The 18,797-nt window shown below is 39.0% G+C and overlaps 1 long non-coding RNA gene across 4 annotated transcripts; it reads right to left on the reverse strand.

The window, feature by feature from the left end:
- Positions 1-498: 498 nt before the first annotated feature.
- Positions 499-13,523, reverse strand: LOC146545042 (uncharacterized). Of its 4 annotated transcripts, none has more exons than XR_014881493.1 (4): positions 10,261-13,523; positions 9,036-9,187; positions 7,103-7,215; positions 499-3,943 (listed from the first exon to the last, which is right to left on the reverse strand). It is a non-coding gene; the product is annotated as an uncharacterized LOC146545042 (long non-coding RNA). The 4 variants fall into 4 exon arrangements; XR_014881494.1 differs by having other exon boundaries at positions 499-1,363; positions 10,261-13,522; XR_014881492.1 differs by having other exon boundaries at positions 499-7,215; positions 10,261-10,342; positions 12,552-13,519.
- Between the last annotated feature and the right edge of the window lie 5,274 nt (positions 13,524-18,797).

Raw genomic sequence — 18,797 nt, forward strand, 5'->3', positions numbered from 1 at the left:
TAAAATCTCTTTTAAGATTTTAGAGGTTGGTAGCTGGAAAAATAAGGACAGAAAAGGAAGAGATGAGCATTTTGTGCTTCTGAAAGAAGGCATGCTATAACAGGAAAAGTTATAACTGCATAGGTTATTAAGCCTTTGCAATACCTCTGATAAAATGGTCAACAGCAGAAAAGGAATTAAGTGTTAGAAGAAAACTAATAATGATACCACAGAGTATTAAAAACCCTGCTTTAAAATGTGAATTAAGCATTTCTAAGGTGTGAGATTACAGGGCAGTCCCCTAATTGCCAGAAAGCACTGATTTTAACTAAGTTTTAATATGAACACATAGAAATACTGTACTTGTGAAACACATGGAAATATTGTGAGTGAAATATTTCACTCACAGATTTCCATAAACATTTATACTTTTCTATTTTATATCAAGGAGAAGTACAGGTCTGAAATAATTCTCGTCCAAACTTGTTCTGTATATGCTTTTAACAATTTAATGGTTTTCAAATACATACGATCATCTCTGTTGTCTCCATCCTTAACCAAAGAACTTAGACAAGCGACTTGCCTTCAGAGAACTGCAGAGCACTCTGCCCCACTAGTGTCAGGAAGGGGCTCAGGTACTTAGCACCTCTGGATGTAACACCTTTGCACTGGCTGCACACCTTCTTGGCAGTTGCTGCAAATTTGTAGCTTCCTTTGGAAAAATTTCCCTTTGCTCCATTCAAACATTCAAACACTGCAAGTAACTTGTCAGTGCAACATCAAAGAGGACCTGTATCAAGTGCCATGGTTGCAGATTTCTTCTACCTGTACGCAGCTGGTACAGGGATCCTGAGACTCTAATGTGACCCTCAGAAATGGGGTATCCCTTGAAGCACCGTCTGACCCATGCCCAGAACAGTTTGCCACAGATCCCATGTAAATTCTGTCATGTATGTAGGCTTTTAGAATGTGCTATGTGCAGAAGAAGTAAAGAAGTTAGGAGTAATTTGATGGCTTTGCACCTCTTCTTGCTTCTTGACTTCTTACCTTCTTCATACCTCCCCTTTGTGACAGCAGGAACTTTTTTGCTATGAAATCCAAAACCTACTGGAAGAGACAAGTTATAAGCCACGAAGGCCGGGTCCTCAGAAGATACGTGAGTGAGGAATCTCGGGGTCTTCCTTGCATTTCCTCCATGTGGGCTCACTGCCCTCTGAAGACATTTTAGTATGGCCTCTCCAACACAACTGCAGTGCCAGAGCAAAGCCTCTGTGTCTGGCTTGGTCTGAATTCTCACCAGTGTGGCCACAGAGGACAAAGATGAAGGAGGATGTAGTGGCCACAGTGTCCATTTTTTTTTCTGTCATCTTCTAATTTTAGACTCCTACAAGAAAACAGAGTTCCAGCAGCCCCAAATTGCCCAAAACAACAGCACGTAAATACCAAGTATGGCTGAAAAGACATCTCCTCCACTTTGGCTCAAACTGTCCCACTGTGAATGAAGGGACACAACACTGAAGGGGCAATGCAGAAAGCACAAGGCAGACTGTGACTCCAGCCCTTCTGAGGGAAGCCCCTGGTGTCTGTCTCTGCTCTCAGGATTTTTGAGTGATTAGCATTCAGATGTTGATGGATAAAATACAGAGACAATCTATAAGACTGACATGACTAGGACTCAGAGTCAAGAACGAAAGTGAGATAAGCTAGAGAAAAGAGAGCATATAGTAAATTCCCAGTGTGGGAGGCAGAAAAACGGCATTGTACAACTTTCATCTGTGAAGATTCTCAGATGTTAAGCATCTCATGTCAAGTTCTCAGTCTCAATCAGTTTTATCATTTTTTATAGTCTTTGTTTCCTCTCCCTCCCCCCCCCCAAATCTAATCCACATATGACTAAGTTATATGGAAAATCAAGGTTAGCTGTCGATTTTACCAGTTATGGGAAGACGTGAAGGATGCTCTGGCTCTGCCCTTGTCATAGCAATAGTGCAAAACCACTGAAAGCAGTGGCCTTTCAATGAGAAGACACAATAAAAGAGATTTCCTTGAAGACTATTCAAGAGCTATAACCCTCTTAAAAATCTTTAGTTTTTTCTTTTTTTAAAAAAATCAACTACTACTGTTGTTTAAGGTTGGAGCTTTTTCTAGACATTTTCATTGTTTTAGAGCATCCCCTGCCAGACCCACTGTAATGCTTTGTAATAAAATCTTGCTTACTATAGTGGGATGGAGCTTTGGTTTTCCTTACTAAAGAATGATTTAATAGAAATTTGGCACCAGAAAACATGTTTTTGTTTCATTACTAAGATATAAAAGTTCATAGTGTTCTCAGAATATTCTTACTAAAAAAAAAAAAAATCATTAACACATGGAGGAATACACAACTTACTGGCAATTATACAGTAGTCCTCTTTCAAATACACACTTCCCAGAGTGTTTCTAAAATTATTAGCAATCATTCTTAAAATGCAGAGTGAATACTGGAATAAAATTCATACTCTGTAAATTTCTTTGGAAATGTTGCTCAAGCTGTTTTTGTGGTGTTTTGGATGCAAGCAGACAGCTTGATTTTATTTCATTTTTAAATCCTATTTAGTTTACACGCCACATTATTTTTTTAAACCATAATTCTAGCAATTTTATTGTAGTAACTCAGCGCACTAAATTCTTGCTTGGGTCTCAAAAATAATAATCCTTAGCACTTACATAGCGCTTTACGTTTTTAAAGTGTAACACAAATACTAACTAATTAATGCTTGTTCAACCCAAGCTGGCTGTATAAAGAGGCTGCAGTGAACGAACGTTTTCCCTGCCACGATTAACAAGATTAAAGGTGTTGATGTTGTACAAACACAAAAATGAGGCACAGCCTAAAAGAACCCACCTGCTATTGATTTTGGCCAAAAACAGGGGTAATCGCAAATTTGTAATTATTTCTCAGTACTATCAAACAAGAAGATGAGAAAGTGCTTGTTTGCTTGCTTTGGTAGCCCACAGCAAATCCTGAGGGTGTGAAAAAATCCTTCACTTTCTGTCTTTGAATACAACTTTTCAGCAGCGCAGGAAGCAATTTTGTCAACTACCCGCAGGTTCCTATCAGCCCAGCACCGGGCCCAGCAGGCAGACAGTCCCACAGAGGGCAGAGCCCTTTCCTTTCTTCTTCTCAAAGCTGGGCTCAGGGCTTCTGCACTTCTGAGTCACTGGGACCATAGCTTAACTTCAGAGATGTTTTCTATCACACTTTTTTTTTTAAATATATTAAAATGTTGGTTGAATAATCTTTAGAACAGATGAGGTTTCCCGTAATTTAGAACCAAGATATTACCTTATCCAGCCTTATCTGCCCTGATTGCCCAACAGCCCTCACTACAGTGTACTTCCCACAAAAGTCCCAGATTTACTGGACCCACATTAACGATGTTGCAATCACTTCAAAGCATGACTCTTGCATGTATACTGGAAATTACACGACCAGAAACATAACTGGAAGTTCCTGTCCCTCAGTGACATCACACTGACATTAACAATAGCTGGTGAACATATAGTTCAGACTGTAACCCATCTTTCTCAGTAAGACTTATTTCAGTAAGATGCCTCAGATAATACTTTCTTGTGGGATTACTGCACAGCTTGGGTGGTTTATCATTCAATCTTCATCTTTTATTAATACTTTGAATACGTTATGTATGACCTCAAACCCTCGCCAACGTCCTGTTCCTAAACCCATGGGATTAATTAACTGCTTCCACATTCAGCTTTGACTGCTTTAATGCCACTGGAATTCCAATCATCACATCAGACATTAGCACCATTCAGTTTTCTGTTGCACTCTCCATGTTCCCTCGCAGCCATCCACAGCTGATGTCTACGTATCAGGAGCACAGCGGAGACTTCTCCACTGTTGAGACGTCCCTCCAACTCTAGGGAACACACTCTGCAGCTGCAGGGCTCCACGCTGACACATCTACTAACGGGATTAGGACTTTAAGTAGAAAAAACATATGTCGTTCGCAATAAAGCTGGAGAGCTACCAACAGCTGTAATTAGGGATGCCTATGCATTTCCATTCTAAGCCCCTGTTTTCATTTGCTCATAACTTTCCAAAACTTTCACCTATATGGCTGAACTTTTACAGTCCTGTTCCCTGCCAAATTGTGGCTTTTTTGTTTTTTTCAGTTGTTGAAAGTTTGAGGAAAAAGCAGTGTCCTTTTTTTTTTAAATGAGAGGAGAGAAATTAAAATAAAATCCCTCATGTAAACAGGCAGATTGATTTATGCTGGATTTTCTATTTTATTTATTTTTTATATGGCATTTTTGCTCCTAAATTATGTTTCAGCAGCTGGCATGTCTGGGGTAATTTTGAATAATGTAACGGAAATAATAAAAAATGATTTGTCTCCTAGAAATTGATGTTCAGATACAGAATAGTAGAGAATTTAAAAATTATTTTTGTCCTGGTGGATGAAAGAGATCTCAGAACTCCACTATGAATAGTCAGCCATAGTAATAGTGCTCCTTTTGAGTGTGGAAATTGGGAATGAACAAATAACACTGACCTCACAGGAGTGCTACAACTCTCTCAGCCAGCAGGGATAACAGCTTGTGGCACCCAAGTGTTAAGTGGTATGACTAGAAGTATGTGAACACTTTTGACCTTCGCAAATGTCTCAGACTACTTTGAACTTGGAGGACTCCTTCATGCCTTTGTAAGTTTTCATTTCATATCCCCCTTTCTACCTCATGGAAACTAGTCAGTATTAAAAATAACTGAGATCTTTTGGAGCCAGAAAGATCTTTTGCTAGGAAGTCAAAGAAAGGAAGAAACTGAGCACTCAGTACAGCCTTACTAACTCGTGCCATTCCCAGCCTTTCCTTGTTGCTTATCCCGCCTCTAGCAGCTGGCTAGTTGTTGAGTGTAGGCTCTTGTTACTCAGCAGTCTCACAAGCACTCTCTCCGTGAGATGGCCCATACTCTTCAGACACTAAAGCAATATTAAATTGCCAGAACTTATCAATGACTGAGTTCTCTTTTGAGAAAATATAAGTCTTCTGTGTCAATAGAAAATATTTAATTAAAAATAAAAAGAAAATAAACCTCTCTTTGACTGTGTTTATTATTCTTGCAGGGAGGGAAGAAGAACTGGTAGGCGTTAGCTGGCATTTTTCATTATGTCCTGTTTCTACTTGGGAGATTAATTGGATCTTTCTTTTTCTTTACTGCCTAATTTCCTTCCTCACCCCAGTTTTTTTCCTTCATGGGTGGGAAACCCAGCTTTTTAGCAAGACATTCAAGTGCAATTTGATGAAGTTTGTTAAAGCTTTTTCTTCCAAAATTGCTATTTTTGTTTCTGAAAATTTTGTGAGATAAAAGGTAGCTTTTCTTAAGTCTAGAAAATTCCACAGAGAATATCCTCATGTTATTTTCCTCCCTTTGAAAAGTTAACTTTTAAGGTTAACTTTTAAGGTTACTTTTAATGTTAATGAATGTTCAAAAAGGAAGTAAATGATCTTAATAATCTCTGGATTTTTTTTTAGATTCCTCACAAATCAGGGTCTTCATAAATCTGAAAAACCTCTTGGACCTGCAGAATTACATCATGGTTGTTATTTAATTACCATTTAATTACTAACTTGCACTAGAAAAATATTAGTAAGATAAAAAGCAAAGTAATTTTTAGAGGATGAGGAAGCCAAGATTATCAGAAAGCATTGTCTTGCCCTTGAACATATGATGGAATGAAATGGTCTTTATGTGTTTGTGCACTATTTTCTGACAGGATTCCTACCCCCATTACTATGCGACAGATTTGCCTAACAGTACTTCTTCATTTTCACATCTTTTGTAGAGAGTCTCCTAGGACTTTTTTAGGGCAGACTACCTTGCATAAGGGACAGAATACTAGAATATTCCTTCCTTCTTAAGGACTTCTTTATGTCAATCTCTCATTTTGCCTCTCAAGGAGTGAGAAACAAGGATGAAACTATTTTCCCAGAACCTATAACATGAAGTTCTCCCCACTTTCCACTCTGCTCCCCAGCTGCCTCTCTTCACCTTCATGAAGCAGGGAGGATCCTGCTCAACAGGATGAATGAGGAGGTACCTAAGTCATCCCTCAATTGAGGTGGATTGTCTCAGGACTGGCGAAAGAGACTACTCTAATGTAGATCTTGGGCTTCTTCCTCCGTGCACAAATATGCACTGCTTGTCCATGAACTATTTGAAGAATGTTTTTAGCCCACATAAAGCAAAATATTCTCCCCAAATGTCTTAGAAACACTCATCCACACATCTGATACTTTTCCAAAGATCTATTAAATAGCAAGGAGATATTCGAGCTCAAAACAAAATCATTCCTGAATGGCTGAAGTCTGGTAAAATTATTAGCTGAAAGCAGAATCTTAAAATGAGAAGTGCCAGACAATAGATGTGGTGGTGCCATCTTCACCTAAAATATTTATGAATCCATATAGGATGTGAGTAAGGGATTGATACATAGGAAAAGAATGTAGCATGATACTCGGAGCATACCATAAATCCCTGATTTATGTTTTTAATATAGCCACTCCTCTTATTTGTCTGTTTTGGAGCCACAAATGTAGCTGAGAACAGACTACAGCTCAGCATATAAAGAGGAAATAGAAGGCAACAGAAAGCATCTGTTTACCTCCATTTTATCTTTGTAACATCTCCATCAACATGAGACTAACCTGAAAAAAGCACATAGATTTAAAAATTCCACATATTTTCAAGATTAAAAAGGAGAATAAAGGCATCAAGCACATTTTTTGCTGCAAATAATTCACTTAACTGCAGAACTCATTAGATAAATAGCCCTATTGTTTTACCTGGATCTAAGGAATAGAAGAAATACCTAGGTGGCGTATTAAAAACTTTACCCCAAAATATACAGTTTTTCTTGAATTCCATACAAATAACCCTTGCCAAGTGGGAGTGTTTGTTTTTGGCATTTTTCTCTAAGAGATATCCCACTACTATTTTGGGAAATAAGTCATCCTGTATCTCTCATGATCTCAAAAATGAAGTGGGATATTCAGCAGCTAGATTTAAACTGAGCTGTCTATATGTACTTAAACAGTATCCTCAAATTTTAGTACTCAATACCTGGAGCCAGCACTCTGGTCTAGCAAGAGCAGCTCTCCAAAGCCTCAGTGGATCCACTGGAAGATATGAAGTGCAGTGCGGTGGTTTCAGCTAAACATTACCGGTTCCTGACCCTGGAAAGGGAAAAGTCAAAGTTCTTTTGGAAATGACACATTGTGACCTGCAGTCTGCTGTAGCACATTAAGTCTGATAAATGGTCAGAAATGATGACTTAAACAAGCATCTAAGAGAGAGTATTTTGCTTAATGTACCCAGCAGTTAACCTTATGTAGTCACATTGCATAGTGGGCTCATTTGGAAGTCGTGTAGGCTTAGCTAAGAATAAACAAAGAGTTGCAGTACCATTAAACGTTTTCTACATCTTCCTTCTGTGTTAATGTGGTTCAGTGCTTCTGTCATGAAAATGAGCTAAATGGAGTTTCCCACACTCTGACCACAAAGAGTGCACTATATTGCCTTTCTGACAGACATTTTGTACTTTCCTGAACATATGCATGTTCCAAGAGCAAACTGATTTTCGTAGCACTAAGGAGGCTTGTGGCATAGAAAGGGAGCAAATTCAAAAGCAGAAAAAAAACCTGGAAGTGATGTCAAAACCATGCAACTTTTCCAGGTGGTAAAAAATTCTTCCATATACACAAAAAAAGAAGTTATTTTTTTTCCCCCACATCCGCAAAATGCTCTCCAATTGAAATGCCAAATCTAATCCTCCTACCTAATAAGTTCTCAAATTTTTAATTTAGGCATTTATGCCAGAGCCCTATAGGTACTAGAATAATGTGAACTATTTCTCTGTATTAAGTTCTTCAACTATAATGACTTCATCATTTCATTTAAGCACCTGTTCTGGAAAATAGGTCCTGATCCTGCAAACAGTCACATCTATTGAGTATTCCCATTTGAACTCTAAAAATTGTATCCCAGTTCTTTACGGTGATTTACGGCACACTATTAGAAGCATCTAAAAGCACCTGAAATGTGTCAGTGGATGAATACGAGCAAAAATTGTAAATATAGTTTATGAGTTAAGCAGTGCACTGATATTGGTGGCCAGAACTCAGCAGAGGATTGAATCTCCCAACTCCTGTTTAAACTCCCCACTGATTTCAGTTGGAATTCAGACTTTTAAATGAGGAGTTAGGAGCCCAGATGCTTTGCTGATCGTGGGCCTTTGGCTGCAAAATGCTGAATCTTCTCAAAAGACTTCCTGGAAATGATAGTACAGAGGTAGTTTACAAATGCATAGCTCTTTGTTTGTCTGATGGATGAAAATCTGTCCTGGAGTCCAGCTGCCTTTCTTGTTTCTCTCACAGTTTAGGAAAATATATATTTTTTTCACATAGAATAAATAACGTATGTGAATGTTATCTACAGACTAAAATGGTGCTCATTCCCTGTAGGGTTAGGCCATGCCATCTGTCTGCCCAAGCAGATGACTTGACTTGCCAGAGTCAAGAAGAGGGAGACACCCTTCCTTGGAGTAACTGACAACTCCCATACCCACAAATGTAATTCTGTTTTCTTAGGGAGAGGAAGTCTACTGTCTTGTCTTCCCTGCTACCACTGCTACTTCTCTGCAGGCAGCCTGACCCCTGTGCAGAACACAGCATTCCCAAAGTTCTGGAGGGGAGCGCAGGGAGGCAGACCTGAACTTTCCACCCCAGAGATGGTGGCTATGCTCACAAAGGCAATATCCAGCTCTCCTCCTCTGCTATCGTTCAGTCAGCTCAAGTCTCTATCAATCTAGTGAAGTCCTCCTTCATACTTCCGTGTATGCTCTGAATATTATACATGGAAATAGTTGTGAAATTTGTTCTAACTGTTAGATGCTTACAATATACCAGGGGTGAGCTTGGTCCCACACACTTAAATCTTAATTTACATTATTATTCCTGCAGTAGCATGAATAAAAGATCAATATCTATGGAAATACCAGAATTTTCTCTACTGTTTTCTGTCTTATTTTATCCTTCTGCTTGCAAATCTACTGGAATCCTTTGCATTATGTATTGTTGAGTTGTTCTTGTGTGGCTTCATCTTGGCTCCAAATGGGATTCCTTTTCCTTTTGTTTTTCAAGTTAGCATCTTAAAGAAAGGAAAATAAACATGAGGTCAGAATTTCCTGCAGGACAGTGGGAAGAAGAAAAATCAGATCAGCTGTAAGTTGTTGGTGTTATTTTCCCAGGATAAGTTCTTTTTATTATTATTATTTTTTCCATTATTTATTTATTTATTTATTCTCCACTTCTAAAATTGCCTATAGACCTATGGACAAAACTGAAAGACTTTGTGTTCAAATTGCCAAATTCACCTCTAGGGTGAGTTTCCCAGCACAGATGCCTTCATAGGAAAAAGAAACACGAAGCTTGAAAGGGGAAGGCCTAAGCAGTGCTTTGTGCTCTTTCTTAGCTCAACCTGCTAAATCCAAGCTGCTGCTGCTTCACCACTGCCCAAAACCCTTTTCTCCTCCACCTCTGACCTGTCTATGAACACTGCAGGCTTCTAATAGCAGGGAGAGCTCACTGCTGAACTTGCACAGTGCCACCGTGTAAGGACGATTCTTCATCCTTAAGTATGGCTAAAGAACATGACTGATCGTAATTTTTCTCCCTAGAAATTTCATGAATATCTTCTACAACAAATTTCTGTTCTCTATCTGAGCTAGTTTATCCACATCGTATTCCTTTTGGGCACTGTCTTGAAAGGTCTTTTTGGATATTCCCCTCTTGGAAAAACTATTGCTGACATCTGAAACAAAGCTGACAGAATCTATGACATGAGGCCAAAGCAGCAAGCACAGCTATCATAACAGCAAAAAGGATACTGGAGAGCTAGTAGAAGGGAAGCAGGAGGAATTTCTCAACATGGGACTATTCTCATCCCTCAAACAGCTCCTTCACGTGGAGACATGCTATATGCAGACCCCTGCTCCTCTAAAGTAGAAGTGACATGCTTCACTGTACACATGGCAGGAAAAGGTACAAATAGCGGTGGATGGGAACAGGTATTTTAAAGTGAAAAATGAGGATTCCACATCTCATTTATCTGCAGACAGCACACACTATATACTCTTTTGTTTATTAGTTTGTTCTCCTAAAGAGAACATACAGGTGAACCGTCAAAGTGCAAGGTCAAAGTGAAATGAGGATGGTGCCTACCTGTAGGCAAAAGTATTGTTCCTGTACTTGTCTCTGCAGCTGTGGTCCAGGCTATTACCTCCGGTAACATACTCCATCAGCTCTGCAGGAGATCAACCACAAAACCTGTAGGACTGAGATCTTCACAAATGCTGCTCTAATTATAACAATGGGCCACCTGAACTTTGATTCCTGGTCAACCAAGAAAGTTTGGAGTTGTAGAAGAGAAGAGTAAGAGGGAATCTTATCAATGCTTGTAACTATCTAAAAGGCACGAGTCAAGTAGGTGGGGCACAGCTCTTTTTGGTGGAGCCTAGAGACAGAACAAGTGGTAATGGACACAAAATGCAAAACAGGAAGTTCCCTCTGAGCCTGAGGAAAAACTTCTTTACTGTGAGGGTGGCAAAGCACTGGAACATGCTGCCCAGAGAGGGTATATAAACTCCTTCTCTGGAGATACTCAAGACCCACCTGGATGCTTTCCTGTGCAGCCTCCTGCAGGGAACCTACTTTAGAAGGGAGATGGATTAGATGATATCCAGAGGTCTCTTCTAATCCCTAGGATTCTGTGATTCTGTGAAAGTTTACTCATCTGTTGGAAATCAGGGGGACATACCACCATAGGTATGAACCTATGAACACTGGAGTCCTGGCACACCGAGTACCACATCCTTTAGGAATACAAGCCCAGCTGAGGTCTGAATATTTGGCTGAGATCCTGGAGTAATGGCAGTGAAGTCAATGGATTTTCCCCAGATTTACTCCAATATAATGAGCTAAGAATTTGGGCCTCTGTGCCATATTGTGCGGAATTTGATTAATTTTAAATAAAGTTTCCACCTTAAATGAATTGCAAGTGTTATCTGTTTTTATATATAACTTCATGCTCTTTATTATTTAAAATGTCCAATTTGCTAGATGAAAACATAAATACTGACTGCAGCTGTAGAATTTAATAAAACCTCAGGTTTGAGCGAGCAAGTGAAAAAAAGTATATTATTGGAAACTTGTGGTCAAACTTGAAGCTTGAAGGAAATATTTTAGCACTATCACAATATTAAATTGCAATCATTATTTAATTTATCTTCTCTGAAATGACTTAAGGGAAGTGCACCAAAAGCCCTATTTACCTAAGCCAGGAAATAAGTCAGTGATCAGCTAGGTGGATGAAGTAATTGAAAGCTGACAAGGGACAATATAATGCCACTATTGTAACAGCACTTAGAAGTATTGTTTGACTTTGACCTGCTAAGGAATAAATGTTGCACAGTTTTCATTTCATCTAAAAAAAAAAAGTGTACAGCAATAAAATGTGTTCCTTTTACCGAATTCTTGATATTTTTCTTTAAATTGAAAAATATCAGCTTTGGCACATCTGGAGGAAAGGAATGTTCCCCACAATTACCAAGATTTTGAAAAAAAAAATAGATATATTAGAAATTAAGGTATTCACCAGTCAGTACTTCCAGCAAAAAGTCTGAACCCCTGGGCAACCTGTGCATTTCAATTGTCACTTTGAACTTTGGAACAAAGGGTAGACTGTAAAACCAGTTTATAAAAAGTATTATGAGATACCTCAACTGGCATTTTTATGACCTTATTAAACTACATCCAAGTGTCATAAATTATACATAATGAAAGTGAATAGAATCTATGACTTGATTTTAATATTAGGAACATGCTTATTAGTTTAAGGTTTTTTTCCAAATATAAAGGGTATTTTTGTTGTTTTCTTACTTTAGCAGCTGATGTTGTGTGGAAGTCATAAATGCCAGATTACATTAACTTGTTTTTTTTTCATATAATAATATTGTTTGTAAATTACTTGGGTATAATGAGCAGTTTTTCTCACTAAGTACAGCTAAAGGTGTTAATTTAGAATAAAAGTATCTCACATTCTTATAACAAACATTAACTGACCAAGTTGGGACATGAAAATCAAATTATGGTTCAGAAAAATATTTGCATTTTTCAAGATCAACTGTTCTGAGTATCTTGCATTTTTTTCTCCCCAATAGACTTTTTCTGCAGCAGGAGGAAACTTGCAATTGCCTGTTCAAAGAAAACTCATTTTTGGATCGGTTACTGTTTTAAATGGAAAGCTTATGCCCAAAAGTAGCATAAGAAAATGTATGGATAAATCTCAAAGCACCATAGCAGGATATTATTTGTGCCATTCTTTTGAGAACATCAGTTAGTTGTACTGCATGAGACCAAAGGTCCATCCGTCAGAGCCAGCAGACTGTCTCTGATGTTACCCAAAAGGGAAAGTCTAGAAAAGAATATAAGACTCATGAGAGCAGAACTTGCACCTATGAGACTTTGTCCTCTCAGTCCCATCACCCTCCTCCAGTTGTCTGCAGCACTGATCTCAGTGGGCTGGTGGTGGTTCAATGTTCCCACTATATCACTCAGTGATGCTCTTTTCCAGGAGCCTTGTTGGCCTGTGGTACATCTGTAGCCTTTGTGGCCAGTCTGCCTGGCTTTCTTGAGCACGGAGTACAGCAGCACTGTGTTCCCTAGAGATCAGTCTGGATCAGGGATGTGTGGGTACCAAGGATTCCACCGCCATGTCCTCAAGATGCTCAGTGTAATGAAAGTACCTCCTGTAGACAACAGCACACAAGGATATCAATGTTCTGTTCAGCCAAAATTCCTAAAAAAAAAAAAAAATCTTCATCCAACTTATATCCAGATATAAGATATCAGGATATAACCAAAGCTATGAGTGAAGTTGAGAGGTGCACAGTGGAAGCTTTGCTTGTAGAGGGAGGACAGGAAGGGCTTGTTTTCTTCTCATCCTAACAGGAATTTGTTTAAGTAAAGGAGGGGAAAAATTCACCACAACATGAAAAGTACATTGTGGTCATTCCTCAGACTAGTATGTCAGAAAGCACAAAAAAAATAAAATAAAAATACAGACATAGAACCATAGAATTGTTTGAGCTTGAAGTGACCATTAAAGATCATCTGGTCAGGGACAGTTATAGCTAAATCAGGTTGCTCAGAGCTCCGTCCAGCCTGAGCTTGAGTGTTTCCAGGGACAGGGCATTCACCACACCTCTGAGCAATCTGTTCCAGTGCCTCACTACTCTCATCATAAAAAACTTCCTTTTATCCAATGTAAATCTCCCCTCTTTTGTATTTTAAGCATTTGAAGCACTAAGAATTTAACAGCACTGGATAATGCACGAAGGGGAAAGGCAATAATCCCCCCATAATTATTCTTGATGTTGCAGGGAGATACGCTATTTTACACTGGAGGCTGAGATTTTGTGGAGTCCTGGAGTGATGTTTTCTCCCTCACTTCCTGCTGCAGAAAATCACAGGTCTAAAGAGCACAGAGATCTCTTGCAATGACACCCCACCAGAGAACGAGATTTGTTCTACCCTTTCATGGCAGATACTAAATGGCTAAATGCCACAATATAATCCATAACTGCCTGCAGACAGTAAATGTGAATTTTGTTACCTAACTGGTTTCTTAAAAATACAAAAAAAAAAAAACAACAAATCAAAGCTTCTCCTAGACTTTGGGAGGGAAATGAAGCTGCCAACATCGGTGTCATCAATAAGGCTTTAGAGAATTTTACACATAGAACAGCTCCAGGGCTGCCAGGCTAAATGGAGAAGAGGAAAGCACCTCCAAATCCTCAAAAAAAAAAAAAAAAAAAAAAAAAAAAGGGAAGGGGGGAGTGGGGAACTAGAGAGAAATGAGGAGACATCAGAATGCCAGAAATAACAGACTTAAAGATCTGGGCAAGCTAGAGAAAAGAACTAAGAAAGATGTATTTTTAACCAAAAAGGGAGACATAAACAAACACAGGCAATGTGTGGTGAGTGAAGCAGTCTCAGTAAATGTGCAACCACTCTTTTTACTGTGATCACAAAAATTGTCTCCACTGCACATCCTGCCTAGCAAGAGATTGTACTTTCACCATCACATATTCTAACAGGCTGAGAGAGGCAAAGGACTCTGGAGGAGAAGAGCAACAGGAGGAGCACCTGTTAAAATAAATGGCAATTTGTTACAGATACCATTAACCTGCAGCTGTGCATAAGACCTCTGTCCTGAAAGCAAGAAATGTTAGTCCTCAGAAGGATGGGATACCTGCTGCACAAATGGTAGAAAAGCAGTAGCCCATTTTGCCTTTTAAAACAATGTGTGTTGTGTGGCAGCTTTAAACAAAAGATCATTTGCTGAAATGGGAATGCAGACAAAATCTCTGCAGAGGCTTTGAGGAGCCTGCCTGCCTGCACCATGGGAAGAAGCTAGTAAAACTCAAAAGATAAGATTTAAATAAAAACAATGGGCTCATAACAGTGGGGTACTTCTCACTGGAAGTTGGCCATCTATGTTTAGCTACTTGTGGGAATAACTGTTTGGGACACTTGTTTTAATTGATAGTAGACTCTAGAGGACAATTGTCTCCTTGTTTTAGCTACTTGTCCTGAGAGGGAACAGTTCACTCTCTGTCCAGCCTATCTTTCTCTATTAACTCAGTGTTTTAAACTAAGAAAGTGACTGAGTGTCCGTTTGCGTTCCATGGAACAGAAAATAGGAGGCAAGAGAGATGGCTGGGCAAGCATAGTAAATTAAATTAAAATGGAAATGATCCTCTACTTTGCATCAGTTTGAAGAGAGCAATTATACAAGCAAACTTGTTAAATAGTAAACCAAAATACTGTTTATCAAACTGAAAATTTATGAAGACATGACAGTGACTCTGAGAACTCAAATAGAAGGTGTACGGGTCCTACAGGAAAGCTAAGACTTTTTATAAGGGCATGCAGCGACAGGATGAAAGGAAATGGCTTTAAACTGGAAAAGGGTAGATTTAGGCTAGATATTAAAAAGAAATTCTTTACTGTGAGGGTGCTGAGACGCTGGAACAGGTTGCCCAGAGAGGTTGTGGATGCCCCCTTCCTGGAGGCACTCAAGGCCAGGCTGGATGGGGCTTTGAGCAACCTGGTCTAGAGGAAGGTGTCCCTGCCTATAGCACGGGGTTGGAATTAGATGATCTTACAGGTCCCCTTCAACCCAAACTATTCTGTGATTCCATGATTGTTTTGGCTGCCTTCCCATGTAGAGCACCCCTGCTCACACAGGGACAATCCCACTGTGTTGCTGACCAGCAGCAGCTGGCGGGGCTCACTCACACCCTGCATTCAATGCAAAAATAGTTGCAGTCAGCTCTGCAGTTTTCTACAGTCATATATGGTGACTGCCACTACAGCATTTAAAAAAAATGCCTAATGAGAATAGGAAAGATGTTGCTAAATAGGGAAGAAAAAAACAATACTATCAGAAGTATATTAATGATTTAGTCTTGTATAATTTTAGTTTGAAATTACTATATTTCCTGGAAAAAAATAAACAAATACTATTTCTAATGCCAACAAAGCAAAACCAACTCTATTTCTTGAAGATAATTGTTGTTGTACCAAAGGCGGTGGTGTTACTACAGCTGGTCAAATTTCAATGTGAAAAAGTATTTTTGTGTTCTTCCTTAATGTACACATTTTTTACCCATGGTGTATTTTTTAAATTCACTCACTACATCAGAAATACAATTTATGCTTTTTGAGGTAGTAATACAACCAAGTTTAATAATCACACTGAACTTGTAATAATAAATGTATTGCCACTGTTTGAAGGTACACATGCATATGCGATGTCACACAACTAATGTCATGCAGATGGCTGTCACTTGAAGCTTTGACTTCTGAGACAGAAATGCCAACAGCAATGTCTGCAGCACAGTATACCATCTCTTTCCTTTGTAAAACCTAGACATGCCCTTTGCTGTCAGGATAACCCTTCATGTTGAAAGAAAGTGCAAAGACTGCCTATGGACCTTTAGCAAACTGAATTCATGTGTCTTTTTTTTTTTTCCCTATGGATCAATAAAACGGAATTGTTATTCTTTTGAAATATCTGTGTTGGGAGGTTTCCACTTTTCTTTGTAAATGCGTAGACCCTGATAGTGAGAGTTATGTAGTGCATCCATCTGCAGCTCCAGGTGTCTGAAGCTGGTCTCAGGGCACTGATAACATAAGGTGTGGTCTACAGAGGAGGGATTTTATTAGTCACATCTTTAGCTACTTGAGGAAAGAGAGCATATAATTTAAGACACTTTGATGCTTTAAAAAACATGCGAAGTATGTTTAAGGCATCAAAGAGACCGAAATAGAGGAAAACAGCATGAAACCTGAAGTTTTGAATAAAGCAGGACTTCTAGATGAGTTTAGAAAAACTTGAGAGAGATTAAAAGAGAATGAAAGGACAGAATGGAGAAACAAGGCCTATGATAACAAGTGCTAATGCTTTCTCATCTGTATACTATAAAAAGTACAAAAGAAGCTGAACAGAAGGAGAAAGAAGAAATACACAAAATCATTGACATTGCAGACATTTGTCTCTTCTGTTCCACATTGTTTTAGGATGGTGAATTCCCAGCCTCTGATCAAGGCCCAGTAGCACCACAGAAATATGTATCATAAGAAGATGTTGTTTACAAGAGATGTGCTCTGACACAGTCTCTATTGCTAGCTGACAATATGTTCTACTCTGAGGAACTAATCCTTCAGCCTATGACATCAGTGGAGATGTTGGTATTGCCTTCGTTCAGCTCTGAGGCAGAAGGACTTGGTTGGCATGAAGGCAGGGTGAGTTACTCCAGCCTGGCCAGAGCCTCCTCTGCTGATGCACTGTGGGCATCCTGCTAGAGGGAACACCTGCAGCCCTGTGGCTTTCCAACTTGGGTCAGAAAAAGTGCTCCAGTGTATCGCTGCGGATCAAGGACAGACTGGTCCAAAAGAGCTCTAGCCCTGCAATCACACTCCATTTGGCCTTGGGTTTACTTGGAAGGTTTGGCACCTGCTCCATTTACATTCCCAGCTGAGACAAGTTGTCTAGGAATGACCAGGATCAGAAAGTAAAGCTCTGCAAGTAGAAGCAAAGCTGGGGACAATTGCAGACAGAATAAAGGGTGTGACAACGAGTACGTTGCATGGAATTTCAAGCACTGCATTTGATTTATTCCAACGTAGAAATAAACCATCAGAAACACTATAGATTTAAGGTCACATAGTTTGCATTTTAATGTAAAAGCATTGCTGGTTCTATATGCCACCGCGTGTCTTGGTGCCAAAACAGAGATCTTGTCAAAGATGTGGGAGTTTGCCACAGTTCTTTCTGTTTTATTGTGTGGACTTCCACATCACACGGGCCTGGGGAAGAACTATGTAGAAGACTTCTTTGAAGATGCAAATAAATAAATAAATAAATAAATAAATACAGAGAAGTAAAACTTTCCACAATTGCTCAGGTTGGGGATAATTCTGCAAAGTTTCGATCATCTACAGACCAGTACAGAAATTAATATTATGTCAGTTTATCACGGTGTTCGTATAAGGAGTGGGATGGAGGATATGGACTTTGGACTACACCTGCATAGAAAGCACTCCCAGAATGGCGGTGGCACACTCCCAACATCTGCTCCTTCCATTGAACTTAGCTGTAAATTGAAATTCCATTGCAATGTTTTTAGACTCAGCTGAAGTAAGGAGACTGTCAGAAATCCTCTTTAAACTCACCCTTATCCAAACAGGAAACTGACCCCTAACCCCCGGACGTAACAGTACACCAGTGGAAATTTCATTATCCCCGTTTCAGCTGTACTAAGTGAAAATTAATTGTGTAATTATCTGGATGAGCGCATGTGTAAAATTTTACAATGTGCCAGTTAGATTAAGTAACGTGTTAGTGGCATGGTTTAGTGCAGAGTCAAGGCTGTCTTATAAAAACGGAATAAGAAGTCTGACAAGATTTGAAAGAAAAGAACATATGTCTGAACAAACGTTAACTTGAGAAAGTGATGTAATACTTAATACCATAACCTGAGTAAGGCTTTAGCCTCCTCTGATGGAAGTTCATCTGGCGTAGGAGAGATCTTTTGTCTGTCACCTTAAGATCACAAAATTCAATGATGACATTTTTTTCAAGTATCAAATAGTTCAAGTACCAAGTAGTTAACTGATAGCATTAGGAGAAGATTTTTCTCTACTTTTTATTGTATCTACTTTATACCTCCTACATTTTTACAGTGAAATGCTTTGGGTCTTCTCATTGTTTAAGTAAAAACCAAATAAGTAGACAAAAACCTAAAATAAGGAAGGAAACCCTGATCAGAGCATAAGTCGGTACTTGAGAAAAGCAAGATGCTGAGCTCAACTCCTTCATAAGGATCTTATGGTGCCCATGGAAATCCTAATGTGGCTATTTAGAAGAAATTATTTCCACTTCAAAGCCACGGACTTGTTTGTATAACGAGATGGCTGGACAAAAGATGCTGCTTGGAAGAAGGCTGTTCCTTTGAAAAGTAATGTTATCTTTAAAGAGTTTGGTAAGTAATATATTAGGGTCTATCAGTCTTACTGCCAAAGATTTTTGTGTAGAGCCCCTTCAGCAATACCAAATAAATACACTGCTAACTTTTCTTAGAAAGGGAGAAATGAAAATAACTTATAATGAGATTTCAGTGAAATCAATAGAA

The sequence above is a fragment of the Meleagris gallopavo genome, chromosome 2 (genome assembly GCF_905368555.1).
Source record: "Meleagris gallopavo chromosome 2, MGAL_WU_HG_1.1, whole genome shotgun sequence".
Lineage (NCBI taxonomy): Eukaryota > Metazoa > Chordata > Aves > Galliformes > Phasianidae > Meleagris > Meleagris gallopavo.